The sequence below is a fragment of the Mus caroli genome, chromosome 5, assembly GCF_900094665.2.
Source record: "Mus caroli chromosome 5, CAROLI_EIJ_v1.1, whole genome shotgun sequence".
Lineage (NCBI taxonomy): Eukaryota > Metazoa > Chordata > Mammalia > Rodentia > Muridae > Mus > Mus caroli.
In genome coordinates, this window is record NC_034574.1 from 67,406,592 (window position 1) to 67,420,605 (window position 14,014).

At 41.3% G+C, this 14,014-nt stretch overlaps 1 protein-coding gene across 1 annotated transcript in view; it reads right to left on the bottom strand.

The window, feature by feature from the left end:
- The window catches only part of Scfd2 (sec1 family domain containing 2), a 322,071-nt gene that overhangs the window by 275,104 nt on the left and 32,953 nt on the right, over positions 1–14,014 (bottom strand). The gene's annotated exons all lie outside the window — the stretch shown is intronic.

The following is a 14,014-nucleotide window of genomic DNA, read 5'->3' on the forward strand; positions in this document are numbered from 1 at the left end:
CACTGTCCAATATGTTGGGCGCTGGGCAGAAGTAGAAATTAAAGAAGCAGGGAAGGCTTCAAGCCTGGGCTTGACGCTGTGTGGCATTCTGATGCGTTTGCCGCTGCTTACAGGCAGTAGGCTCTACACACAGCCTTTGAGTGCTCACTCAGAGCTTTACAGGGAGCTTCCAAGACTCCAGCCTAGGCCCGGGGCTAAACCTTGCCTCTAACCTCCTCCCCACCTTATTCCGAGGCACCCAGCATCTTCAATGGAGGGAGCAGCTCCCTCTAGCTTCTAGCTGCCCACAGTTATTGTAGAACTCCAAATCTACAACTGTAGAAGTCTTTTTCTAATCATATACTTAGTCTTGGTGCTCCTCTAAAGGATCCTAACAGAACCCACATCTATCATCCTCAGGTTTATTATGTGAGCATGTAAATTACATGTCATGCCCTATATGTGGATGGCATATATGTGGATGACAGATAAAAGAAACTCTCAGTGACTTAAAATCTGGAAGCTTACATATTTATAACACATAACCAAAGACATTACAAAACATGTGACATGAGTTTCACTGAGGAGGGAATAGACTCTATGCTAATAGAATCCTATCTGGGAGGAGAGTGACTGAGAGAATAGCTTCTTCTGCAAACAATAAGCTAGTACAAAGACACTAAAGCTCTAAATGCAGCCAAAGGAAAACATTATGCATCTGCCCAGGAGGGTGAACGGTTATCATGGCATAGCTACAAACAGGAGGAAGGAGCGTTTTAGAACATTCAAAGCAGATATGCAAGGAACCTAAGACTGTTTTGCTCCTTCCAAGGAGTAAGCCAAAGACAGTCTTCACCATAATTCAAAAGTACATTTATTTGCTTTGTGGTTTTCAAGAAAACACCCAATTTCTCTAAAGAGTGGAATGCAATTGGGAACCACTGAAGAACGCTGAGCAGCTAATTTACAGGGCCAGCTTCCCAAACTTATGGTCCACAATCACACCCTATCTTTTTCCATCAAAATTACTCTCCCCTCCTCCCAGGTCTCAGTCTCAACTCAGGAGCTCCCGAGTAGAGCACCACTACCCTCTTCCTTTCCTTGAGAATATACATCTCATTAATACAGTGCATCTCCAAGGTCGCAGTGCACTGACTAATGCTCAGACTGCCCAGTAGCTTACAGAAGTCACTAAGATGCATGCTCTGGAGTCAAAAAGGTTGTGTGGCAACTCCAAGTATTGTCCCTACCACCCAATCCAAACATATGGACTATGGTACCATCCTCTTAAGCATAGGACTTCCTTCTCTTCTTTTCCAAGAACTTTCTTCCTAAAAACGTGGCTCCCCCACTGGTCTCTTCTAAAATGGAAGCTTCTCAGAGAGAGATGAAACAAGGAGGAAGCCATCCAGTCCTTATGCTAACCGACTCTGGCTCCTCACTGGGCCATAGTGACCTACCTGATCTTTATACTGCTGCTAGACCTAGCATGTGTTCCCATGTTTAATCGTTCCATAACTTGCTCATGAAAGATGAAGTACTTCTATAAAAACAGGGACTTTGTCTGACTCACTGCAAAATTCCTCATTCCCTGAAAATGGTGCCAAGTCTGTGGTAGGTCTCTCACTAAACCGCAAGTAGGATGAGTTGGTGCATATCATTAATTCTCTACTTCCCTCATCGATCTCCCTACGAGGAAAGCAACACGATTGACTTCACAGACTCAATACAGGAATATGTCCACACAGCTCTTTTCTAACTTCCTAGATTAAGCTGTGTTGTTGCTGCTGCCATTACTACTGTGATTGGACAGTTTACAGTGGGGCTTAATAGACAGGTCAAATCCACTTAATTATCAAATGTTTTCATTCATAAATTCCTAGTTGTGCACAAACACCCACTCCATATTTTTACTCTTTAGTTCTTGTGTACTAAAAAAATCTATATTTCTTCTAAATATAGATTTTTCTGAGATACCTAACACTGACACATAGGTCATGTTCCCTTAAAAACTGTTTTGTCGATACAAACAGTTCTGTCTGATTTCAGAATGTGTGCTTCTTGTTCTAAGCAGTTTTTTATTTTATCCCATGATTATTCTGTGTATGTGTGTTGTGTGCATGTGATATCTATGTAGATGCAGGCATATGATTGAAGTTGTTAGAAGACAACTTTTTCATCTGATGTGGGGGATATAATTTAGGGCATCAGACCATGTAACAAACACCTTTAACTGCTGAGCCATCTTGCCAGCCCTTAAAACGTTTCTCTTTTTAAATCATGTTATTTTATGTGTACAGATGTTTCGCCTACATGTATGTCTATGCAACATGTGTATGCAGCATCTGCAGAAATGAGAAAAGGACATTGGATCCCCTGGGAATGAAATTGCAAACCACTGCTAGCTACCATGTAGATGCTGGAAATTGAGTCTGGGGCCTCTGAAAGAGCAACCAGTGCTCTTCAGTGCTAAGCCATCTCTCCAGGCACTCCGAAAAAAACTTCGTACACTATTATGCTATCAAAGGTGGACACCTTAAGTTTCCCAAGCAAATATCTATTAATTAATTTGGCTGAGGATAATTAAACCATACTATATTATAACTATAACTGCTTTTTACTGCTGTGACCAAATGTGTGACATGAAGTACCTTGAGAGAGGATTTTTTTTTATTAGAAATTAGGGGAATACAGTCTATCATTTCAGGGGAGACATAGTAATGGGAACATGAAGTAGCTGGTTTGATCATGTCTTCAGAAGGGAGACAGAGACTTGAATACTCAGATACAGTTCACTGTATTTTTTTTTTTTAAGTCTGGGATCTGGCCTATAGGAAGCTGCAATGTATATTCAGATGGATCTTCTCTCCTAAGTTAGCCTTGTCTGAAACACCAACAAACACATAAACACACACACACACACATATATTTATATGGGTGTGGTTCCAAATCTCACCAAGTTGAGAATCAAGATTAACCACAGAAATCTTCTCCTTATCAACTCAACCCCAAATATATTTAAACCTTAGCACCTACCTCTGTCCTCACATACTCATGAACATTTTATAATGAACAATACATTTAGTCCATCTGTAAACAGTCCTCCAAATGTTAAGAGTTCTAATATTGTTCCAATGCCCAAAGTCCAAAGTCTCTTCTGAGACTCAAGGCATCATAAGATTCTGTAAAATCAAAAAGCGAGTTAAATATTTCTATTATATAATGGCACATTCCAAAGAGTGTATTTCAAAGAATACAGGCATAGCAAGGAATATTAAACCTAAGTAAAAACAAAAACCAGCAGACCAAATAGCAAGCCCTGCATGCAGCTCCATATCTAGTATCAGGACTTGTAGTTGCATCATCTGGACCCCAATGGACTTGAGCAGCCCCACCCCTCTAATTTTGCTGTCTATAACACAGCCTACAACACATGGGCTCCTCCCTTGGACTGGTTCCCTTCTGCTTCCTCAGTGTATGGCTCATAGTCCTGGCGCCTTCAACATCCTGGGGTCTCCATAATAGCATAGGGTTCCTGGCCAGTTGGATGTAATGACCTCTTAGGACCACCTTACAGGGAATCCAATCCTATTACACACTGACTGGCCTCAGCAGCTTTCTAGAATTTTGGTGAAAATCTCTATGACCCTATATGCCTTGCTTGAATGCCTAAAAGCCACCACCATTAGATGACACTGCCAAATTCTGCTGCCAAGTAACGATGTATCAATAGCCATCATCCCACACATACACTTCTACTACAGCAGTAGACTCTATGTGCCTTAGAAGCTTATTTGGAAATGTGGAGAAATCAAGTTGTTATTAATCAGAAAACGTCCTTCTTCCTTGTTAGCTAGCTTCTGTAGTATTAGAAGGTGCTCTACATACTGCACGGGCAGAGAATAAGCAAAAGTCTTACCCAGCTGTGACCCCTGGAGCTACAGGAATGATCAGTGTGTTGAGACCTGAAGAACATGGGTGCAACAGTCACAAGGATGCTACGGGAGTGGCCAACTGCTTTCTGAGTGGCTCTAAGGCCTGCTCCACAGGAGGAAATACATGTCTGATACTATAAATCTGCTGAAGACTGGGAGCCAGGGGAACAAGGGCCCAGAGGTAAGCTCTCTACTGCTATCTAGCTAAATGGGCATAGGTAGCAAACAGCTCTCTAAGTTCCCTCTTTAGAAGCATGGGTTAGTGCCGCTCTCAAACCTTATCGGGTAAGTTTCCTTGTGCAACGGACGGTGGTCACCGGCACTAGTCTCTAGCAATTACAGCCACTTTCTCTGCATTCGCTTTCTTAGGAACTGTAAACTCACTCAAGGTTCCTTTCATCATGCCACAACCTGGGTGTAGGCTTGTCTTAAAAGGTCCTTCCAAAAACAGATATGTTCATTAGTTTTTAACTCAACCTCACTCAGATTTTCTGGACAAAAGCAGAATGTAGCCAGCTTACTTGCCAAAAAGTAACACTAATGATCTCCACAAATGCACTCCCTGTTGGCTTCTGGAACCTCATGATCCAGACCTCCACTGTCACATTCCCATAGAAATGTCCCTTTGATCTTAGCCATTCTGACTGGTGTGAGGTGGAATCTCAGGGTTGTTTTGATTTGCATTTCCCTCATGATTAAGGATGTTGAACATTTTTTTAGGTGCTTCTGAGCCATTCAGTATTCCTCAGTTGAGAAATCTTTGTTTAGCTCTGGACCCCATTTTTTAATAGGGTTATTTGGTTCTCTGGAGTCTAACAGTTGCTGGCAAGGATACAGAGAAAGAAGAACACTCCTCCATTGTTGGTGGGATTGCAAGCTGGTACAACCACTCTGGAAATCAGTTTGGTGGTTCCTCATAAAATTGGACATAGTACTACCAGAGGATCCAGCAATACCACTCCTAGGCATATACCCAGAAGATGCTCCAATATGTAATAAGGACACATGCTTCACTATGTTCATAGCAGCCTTATTTATAATAGCCAGAAGCTAGAAAGAACCCAGATGTCCCTCAACAGAGGAATGGATACAGAAAATGTGGTACATTTACACAATGGAGTACTACACAGCTATTAAAAACAATCAATTTATGAAATTCTTAGTCAAAGGGATGGATCTGGAGGATATCATTCTGAGTAAGGTAACCCAATCACAAAAGAACACACATGATATGCACTCACTGATATGTGGAGATTAGCCCAGAAGTTTGGAATACCCAAGATACAATTCACAAACCACATGAAATTCAAGAAGGAAGACCAAAGTGTGGATACTTTGATCCTTCTTAGAAGGGGTAACAAAATACCCATGTAAGGAGTTACAGAGGCAAACTGTGGAGCAGAGACTGAAGGAATGACCATCCAGAGGCTGCCCCACCTGGTGATCCATCCCATATACAATCACCAAATGCAGACACTTTTGTGGATGCGAACAAGTACTTACTGACAAAAGCCTGTTATAGCTGTCTCCGGAGAGGCTTCATCAGTGCCTGACAAATACAGAGGTGGATCCTCAAAGCCTATCATTGGACTGAGCACAGGGTCCCCAGTGAAGGAGCTGGAGAAAGGACTCAAGGAGTTGAAGGGGTTAGCAGCCCCATACAAGGAACAACAATATGAACTAAACAGTATCCCCAGAGCTCCCAGGGACTAAACCACCAAGCAAAGAAATCACATGGTGGGACTCCTGGCTCTAGCTGCATATGCAGCAGAGGATGGTCTAGTCGACTAGGTCATCAATGGGAGGAGAGGCCCTTGGTCCTGTGAAGGCTCTATGCCCCAGTAGGACCAGGAAGCAGGTATGGGTCGGTCGGTTCGTAAGCAGGGGGAAGGGATAGAGGATTTTCAGAGGGGAAACCAGGAAAGGGAATAACATTTGAAATGTAAATAAAGAAAATATCTAATAAAAAGTTTTAAAAAAGAATGTCTCTTTAAGCTCTGCTACTACAACTTCAAGTGAAGCACACTGCTAGGTCATATTTACACCTCATCTAAGCCCCCGTGTCCTATTTTAAACCTACTTCATCTTGCTCCGTCTTTTCTCTTAACTTCATGAACAGCTGATCAACATCTTTTTAATAAGTCTGGCCTGAAACAGCTTTCTTTTTCATTACTACATAAGATTCCTATTGAGCTGAAGATATGGCTCATCAGTTAAGAGTACATGTTGCTCTCTCAGAGGACCAAAGTTCAGTTCCCAGCACCTATATGACAGCTCACAACTGTCTGTAACTGGTGGTACTGGGGAGCATGATCAGGTAACTAGTGTCTAAATTCAGTGAGCAAACTATCAAAGAGTCTGCTAGGCAGCATGTGGATTATTTTCAATAGTTTATGCTGTATTCTTTTCAAATCCTTGATTTCCTTACTATCCACTATTCTCCCTTTAAATTGACACATGGGCCTTATACAGGATGGAATACACGAATTAAGACTCAAGTAGACCTAAGACTTTGCAAGGTACAGGCCCTCCTGGTGACCAATCCCTAAGCAAGGGGGGCTGGGAGCAAACAAGAACACATCCAAATGCCCCCCCCCCTAACAGACAGCCTGACCACTTTCACTAGGGGTCACACATAAACCAGGCCCTACCCCCTACCCACATACTGCCATCACTGTGCTGTGCTGTCTGGTTGCTGGCTAATAAATCTCTCACTTGAAGGACAACTTAACTCAGCTCTGCTTCTCTCTTCTCACCCTTGCTTCTTCTTCGAAGCTATTGCTATATAAGCACGTGAAGAAGATAGTACTCTCGGGATCCTGTGTTCTTTTGTTTTGTTTTGTTTTAAATAATACCATACTGTTCCCTTTGCAGTCATTATTAGTCTCTGGCAGTCATGTTATTTGTTACACAATGCTAATTATTTTCCACTTCAATTTTATTGTGTAACTCCCCCCCCCTCAAAAAACAACAGGGGTAAGCTGCCCGCCACAAAAGTGTAAACCTATAAAAAGAGAGGGAATGTATATCTATAATCCCAGTGTTCTTATGGCAAGGTGGGAAGCAGAGACAAGAGAATCCCCAGGAGATTCTGGGGCAGCTAGCCTGGTATACACAGTGACATGTGGCTCAAACAAGGTGGAAGGTAAGGACAAACTTCAACGTTGTCCTCTGGCCTGCATGCATGCCCTGGGTACATGTACTCACACAGGAACATACAGACAAGGAGGTTTTGTTATGTTCTTTCTGAATTTTCAAGTGTTCCAAGTGTACGTACATTCTTATTATATAATATATATGTAATCTTTTTTAAAAAAATAAAAAGACAAAGCGTCTACGTTGCCTAGACAGATCATTTCTAATCCTGCTCAAACCTTATGTTTACTACATCCTTCAAAGAGATAGGAAAAATACCCTTTGATTATTTTCTAATTCCAAAGCTAACAAAGTTAATCCACTTACTTCATATCCTGTTTTTAGTAATTTTTTTTTAAGTAATGAGGATTAGAACCTCTGACTTATATAGGCAAAGCAGGGCTCTCTACTGAGCCAGATCCACAACCCTGTATATACCATATTTTGTTTTTCTATAATAGTGGTAGTTTAAGGAGCATTAGAACACAATTCTAAAATCTCAAGTGCCAATGTATTATCTGTGACTTCGAATAATTCGCTTGATCATCCTGGGATGTTATATTTCTAAGCCATGTAATGTTATTTCACTTATTGGGAACTATGTCACAGACAATATGACTATCTTATCTCACTGAATAACAATTCTCTAGGGTATTATAACCCATTTCATGAATGCAGAAGGATATTCCTGAAGGTATTAGTTTGGAGTTCCTCCAAGGCTTCCTAAGATTCTGTCTGCCTTTCTGACCTGACTCAAAAGGCTTAACTTTTCTTTATTTCTTTTTTTCTGTCTCTTTCTTCTGGATGCTGCCCAGAGCCTAAGGACACTTTGGGGGTGCAAGGTACTTTGGGCTTTCTTACTCTTTCCTTAAAGATCTCCTCCCCACATGCCCCTAACTCAAATGGCACAGCTGTCTCTCTCCATCTTCCTCCTCCAAGCAGCTGCTGAGAATAACAGTTGTCTATTTGGGGAGCTCTTCCTTTAAAGTATGATAAAATTGTCCTTGAGCGTAAAAGGGGGAGAGATTAGTTTGCCCAAGTTACCTGGTCAACACACTGACTGTCATTTAAGTCCATGTCCCTGTAAGCTGCGCACATGAGACTTGTCATGAAAGGGGCCCAGAACGCCGGCACCCGAGGACAGAATGACTCCCCACCATGTCTGGTCCTCCAGGTTCACATGTGCAGATTTGATTTACTTCCCCAAGTGCAGCCACTGATGTGTGAATATTCCACACTGCTGTTTCTTTTATTAAAACTATTTTTCCTTTCATAAACCTAGTGACAATAACAGAAACAATTAACCAGAACACATCCAGAAAGTTGTAGACTATAAATTAAGCACTTTTCTGCCATCTCCTCTTTTTTAGACGTAAGTTTTAACTTATTGCAGTTACTGGAAGACAATTTTGTTACAATTCATTCTTTGAAGTGTATGATAAAATAGTAGTATGTTTGTTTTATGAAAACTTCTGTTGCTATGAAATTTAATGAGCTTCTAAACCGTTAGTAACTCTATAAAATGTCAAACACACACAAATGCCTGTTCTTTTTCTTCTCTTTTGAAGATTTATGTATTCATTTTATGAATGTGAGTACACTGTCACTGTCTTCAGACACACCAGAAAAGGACATAGAATCCCATCACAGATGACTGTGAGCCACCATGGCTTGGGGGTAACTGTTAAGAGCACTTGGTCCACAGGCTCCAGGAATGCAGGCAGTGCACAGACACAACACTTGTGCAAGCAAAACACTCATACAGGTAAGATGAAAACAACACATTTTCTGGGAATTGAACTAGAACCTCTGGAAGATTAGTCAGTGCTCTTAACAGCTGAGCCGTCTCTCCAGGCCTTGTTCGTTCTTTCTTTCTTTCTCTCTTTTTCTCTGCCTTTCTTTCTTTCTTTCTTTCTTTCTTTCTTTCTTTCTTTCTTTCTTTCTTTCTTTCTTTCCTCCTCCCCCTCCTCCTCCTTCTTCTTCTTTTAAAGATTTGTTTATTGTATTTATTGTAACTGTGTTCAGGCACACCAAAGAGGACATCAGATCCCATTACAGATGGTTGTGAGCCACCATGTGGTTGCTGAGAATTGAACATAGGGCCTCTAGAAGAGACCAGTCAGTGCTCTCAACCACTGAGCCATCTCATCAGCCCCCTGTTCTTTTTCTTAATTAGCTATCTTGTATCCATAAAACTAAAACTATTTTGACAAATGGCCACATTTTAAGACTACAAGCTAACAACTGGAACTTGCCACAGATCCTGTCTTAAAGTCTTTCCAGAGACTTGTTACAGGAAGACATGGCCCTTTCCACTCACTCCTGGATCTTTATTTATCATAATTACTCAGCTCTTAATGGAATTTTAGAAGTTGCCTTGGTTTGGCAAGTATGAAATGTCAGATTCAGTCTACTAGAAATAAACAGGAAATATTCACCACCAAATAAAAATGCAAAGACAGCAGCGTTAATTTTTTAAAGGTGCTTGAATGCTGACTCACAGTACTACTCAATCAAGTGGAAGGCATGTAATGAGGAGGCGGATGTTGACCTATGAACGCACACTGTCATTGTGTGAGTAAACCCAGGGCAATAGTACTTCGTGGTATGCAGGAACGCTAAGATTACTCACAGGATCTGTATCACCAGTCTTGGTATTCCAACAGAAACATGATAACAACAACAACAACAGTGATAAACCCAACAAAGGTTTTAACTTGTCTTCAACAGAGCAAGCTGAGTCATAGTGTGTTACTGGAGGACTAACGATTTCCATCAGTGTGACCTTGATGAGCTAAGTACACGAGTGAGACTTCTGGAGTCAACTTTCCTCTTGACTGCTGTTTTCAACAACTCAGCTATGAGAAACATATCCATTAACCTTCATCTCCAAAAAAGTGAAAGAATTACAGAACAGGAGACGGAATCAGATAAAAACGTGGAAAACAGTCTGTCCTTCATCGTTCTTTCAAAATACAGCATTTCCTGCAGCTGAACATTCATCCAGTGACTCCCGCCTCTGGAGCTAGATCTGCCAGAGAAGCCAGAATGGAGCATGTTCCTCCAGGTGACACAGACAGCAGCTCTGGGAGAGCAAATGCTATCTAAGTGTGGACAAGGTCAGGCAGAGAGGAAGCAGCTAAACAATGGGATTAGAGTAGATAGAGCTGGAGTAGCTTGGGCAACAGGCCCATGAGAAAGCCTTTCAGAAAAGGAAGGAAGTATGGATGTAGCCAATGAAGCCACTTAGCCTGCTGTGCTCACATGTTCATTGCTGAACTAGCACCTGTGCAGTGCTGAATGGAGCTGAGGACTGGGTTGGATGATGCCCTCTGTCACTGAGATATCAATGTCCCTCTAATGACTTTTTATTTTGAGACAGGGTCTCACTAAGTTGCCCAGGAATTCATTTAGCTGTCCTGAATTCATTTAGTAGCCCAGGCAGGTCTTGAAATTTGCCATCCCCTTAACTCAGCCTCATGAGTAGCTAGGAACAGCTAGGACACCATCACTAGGCCTGCTTCACTATTTTTTAAGAACCTACGTTATAATATTCTAGGTTCAAATAAATGGTGTTCCCCATGGGCACCCTAGCAAATGTGACCCTGTTTAAATATCTCTTCCTATTTTACATTTATAATGCTTATCACTAACAGGAAATTGTCTTAGTAAATTTGGAAATAAAGGTAGCAATGGAGCATTAAGAACAGAAATACTCTAGCTTGAACTGAATGTCACCATCCTGGACCTTCTGGGCTCCGCAGTATGGTTTGATAGCATAGAAGAGTGAAGAGGCTGGATGTAGAGTTTCTCTCACAAGCATCTGGTCAGAGGAAAAAAAAAGACAATAAACTATCGATTATGAAATCATCCAGTTTAGCTGGGTGTAGTGGCACACTCCTTTAATCCCAATACTTGGGAGGCAGAGGCAGACAGATGTCTGAGTTCAAGGCCAGCCTGGTCTACAAAGTGAGTTCTAGGACAGCCAGGGCTACACAGAAAAACCCTGTCTAAAGAAACAAACAAACAAAAAACAAAACAAAACAAAAAAGAAATCATCCAGTATGAGGAAGCCATCTGCCTTTAACTCTGGAGGCAGAGGCAGGAAGATTGCTGAAAATTCCTGGCCCACCTGGTCTACATAATGAGACCCTGTCCCAATAGAAACAAACAAATCATCCAGTCTGAACTAAGATAGAAATCAGAGGGTAGTATTTGCTAGAAACAATTATAAAAGAGGCACAAAGGAAGAAGCAGATTATTCGAAGGCCAACAGATGGAAAAGTCCAAGGAATTTGAAAGACATTAAGTACAGCTGAGACCCAAAGAATGAACATGTGGGAAGGAAGGAGGGGCGAAGATGAAGAGAGGGCTCAAGGAAGAAGAACAGCAGATCTACAGATTTTTCTCAAACCTCAAAGTTAAGTGTTTCCCCAAAGCACAGAGGAGAACCACTGAGAGCTTACAAGATATTGGACTCAAACTTAGCACTAACTGCAGACCAGAATAAATGTGCTTCCTGGTCTGTAAGTACAATCACATTGTCTTATACTAGAATGAGTTTTCATTTCTTCCTATAGGATGTTCTTATTTGGGGCTTTATTCACATTTATTCATATTAGTCAACACATTTTTGAGTGCCTACTATGCATTCTGCCTGCCTACTATGTACCAAGCACTTCTCTTGGGTCTTGGAGTTTTAGACCATTCCTTAGAAATCATCCCATCTAGTTTTCACAAGAAGAAAACTATCATGATGATAAATCAAAAAGACCTTGATCAAGCCAGGCATGGTGGTACATACCTTTAATCCCAGCCTTCCGGAGGCAGAAGCAGAAGGATCTCTGTGAGTCTGAGTTCAAGGCCAGCTTGATCTGTGTCGCAAGTGCCAGGAAAGCCAGGGCTACATAGAGAGACCTTGTCTCAAAAACACAAAAAACAAAATAATGAAAGCAGAGCCTTGAAAGTCATAAAGATTTGATCAAAAAACCACTGAACAGACAGAAAACTGAACAACCAAAGTAAAACAAAACAAAAAAAACCACTCATACTCATAGCAACAGACACAACCTCTCATACAGGGCTCAGTACTCGAAAGGATCATCCTAAGGAATCTGTGTCCACTCTCATTTGTACCTTCCAAAAAATTAAATATATATATATATATACATACATACACACACTATATACATATATCATATATAACATCATAGACACATCACATTTACATCAGGGCTGGAGAGATGGCACTCTGGTTAAGAGCATTTGTTGCTCATACAGAAATCACCGGTACCTCCAGCTCCAGAGGATCTGGCACAATCCTTTGGCCTCTGAAGGCACCTACAACATATCTCTCTCACACGCATTTTTATAAAGTAACTCTATAACTATCAAATATAGGAAACGGCCCACTAGCAGGAATGGCAACAAGTGTTAGCAGGAGGCCCTGGAAACACGGCCTGTAGGACGACCCAACAGTCTGTGAATAACCCTGGTCTCTACAACATGAGATTTAGACAGACCTCAATACCGCTTGTAGCTGGTTAAGTTCCCAAGAGGAAGCTTTTCAGAGATGATAGCTACTTCTTTCTTGGCTGTGAACACAGCCCATTAGGACCAACAATCACTTGTCATTCATATGTGGTAAGTCTTTCCATTCCTCCACTGTAGCTATCTTCAGAGGGCTCCTGACTCCCTTTAAAGGAGCCATGGCTTCCATTTAAACTATGAATCCCAAAGCTACAAAGACCTGGAGTTCAGTCTTCTCACAACACAGAGACATTCCAATTCTTCAATGTGGAAGAGGTGTAGGGGTATGAATGTGCATTCCTATGTCAAAGACACAGTATCCCAGCAATTACACACAAGAGCATCTACCTGCAGGCCCTCTCTGCTTAATGTGTAATTCAGACAGAATTCTGAAAAGTATATACGTTAAATATAATTCTCCATCACAAAACAGCTTATAATAGCTTTGCTATTTTCAATCATTTTGATACTTAACACTGGGCACTTTTATTCTTTAATTTTCAGAAGAGAACCCATAAATTATTCATAACTTCTGCTTTCTATAGCTGTAGCTGAGCTCAGAGAATCTTTTTTTTCTTGACTTCTATAAAGTAAATAAACAAAAGACTAATACAGACCTTGTAGAGTTGCTTTTGAAAAAATTGTGACAATGCATCTTAAAATAAAACTGTGGCAGGGAATGCTGGACTTGTTTTTGGTTGGGTTTTTTTCTTTCAAAGTGACACACACAATAAAACGTATTTGGAGGACAAATGCTTGTTAAAAGCAAATAAACAAAAAACCCAACCAAGCAGCACACACATGCATGAATGCACCAGTCCAGAGCTGGGGCATAGCTCAGTGGTCAAGTCCTGGCATGCACCTTGCATTAGGCTAACCCTCAGCATCAAAATAAGAAAACAGTCTTAGTCGGAGGCTGGAAACAAATCAGATAGAGACACAAGGCATAGAGACAGGAACATTTCAAGCAACCATGAACCACCTTCAGGATAGTGTCCCTATAAAATTACGTTTTTATACAAAGCATCATTCACACAGTTGTGGTGATGCTAGAAGATATAGTACTGTCAGTTACAAGAAAGTATAGTGCATGCAATTATGCACAGTACCTGATTCTTGACGATCACAGTAAGCACTGTTAATGGTTTAATTTACTCTTGTAATAATTTTTAAAATTTATTTGATATTTTCTTCATTTATATTCCAAATGCTATCCCAAAACTCCGTTATACCCTCCCCCAGCCCTGCTCCCCTACCCACTCAGTCCCACTTCTTGGCCCTGGCATTCCCCTGTACTGGGGCATATAAAGTTTGCTAGACCAAGGGGCCTCTCTTCCCAATGATGGTCAACTAGGCCATCTTCTGCTACATATGCAGCTAGAGACACGAGCTCTGGGGGTACTGGTTAGTTCATATTGTTGTTCCACCTATAGGGT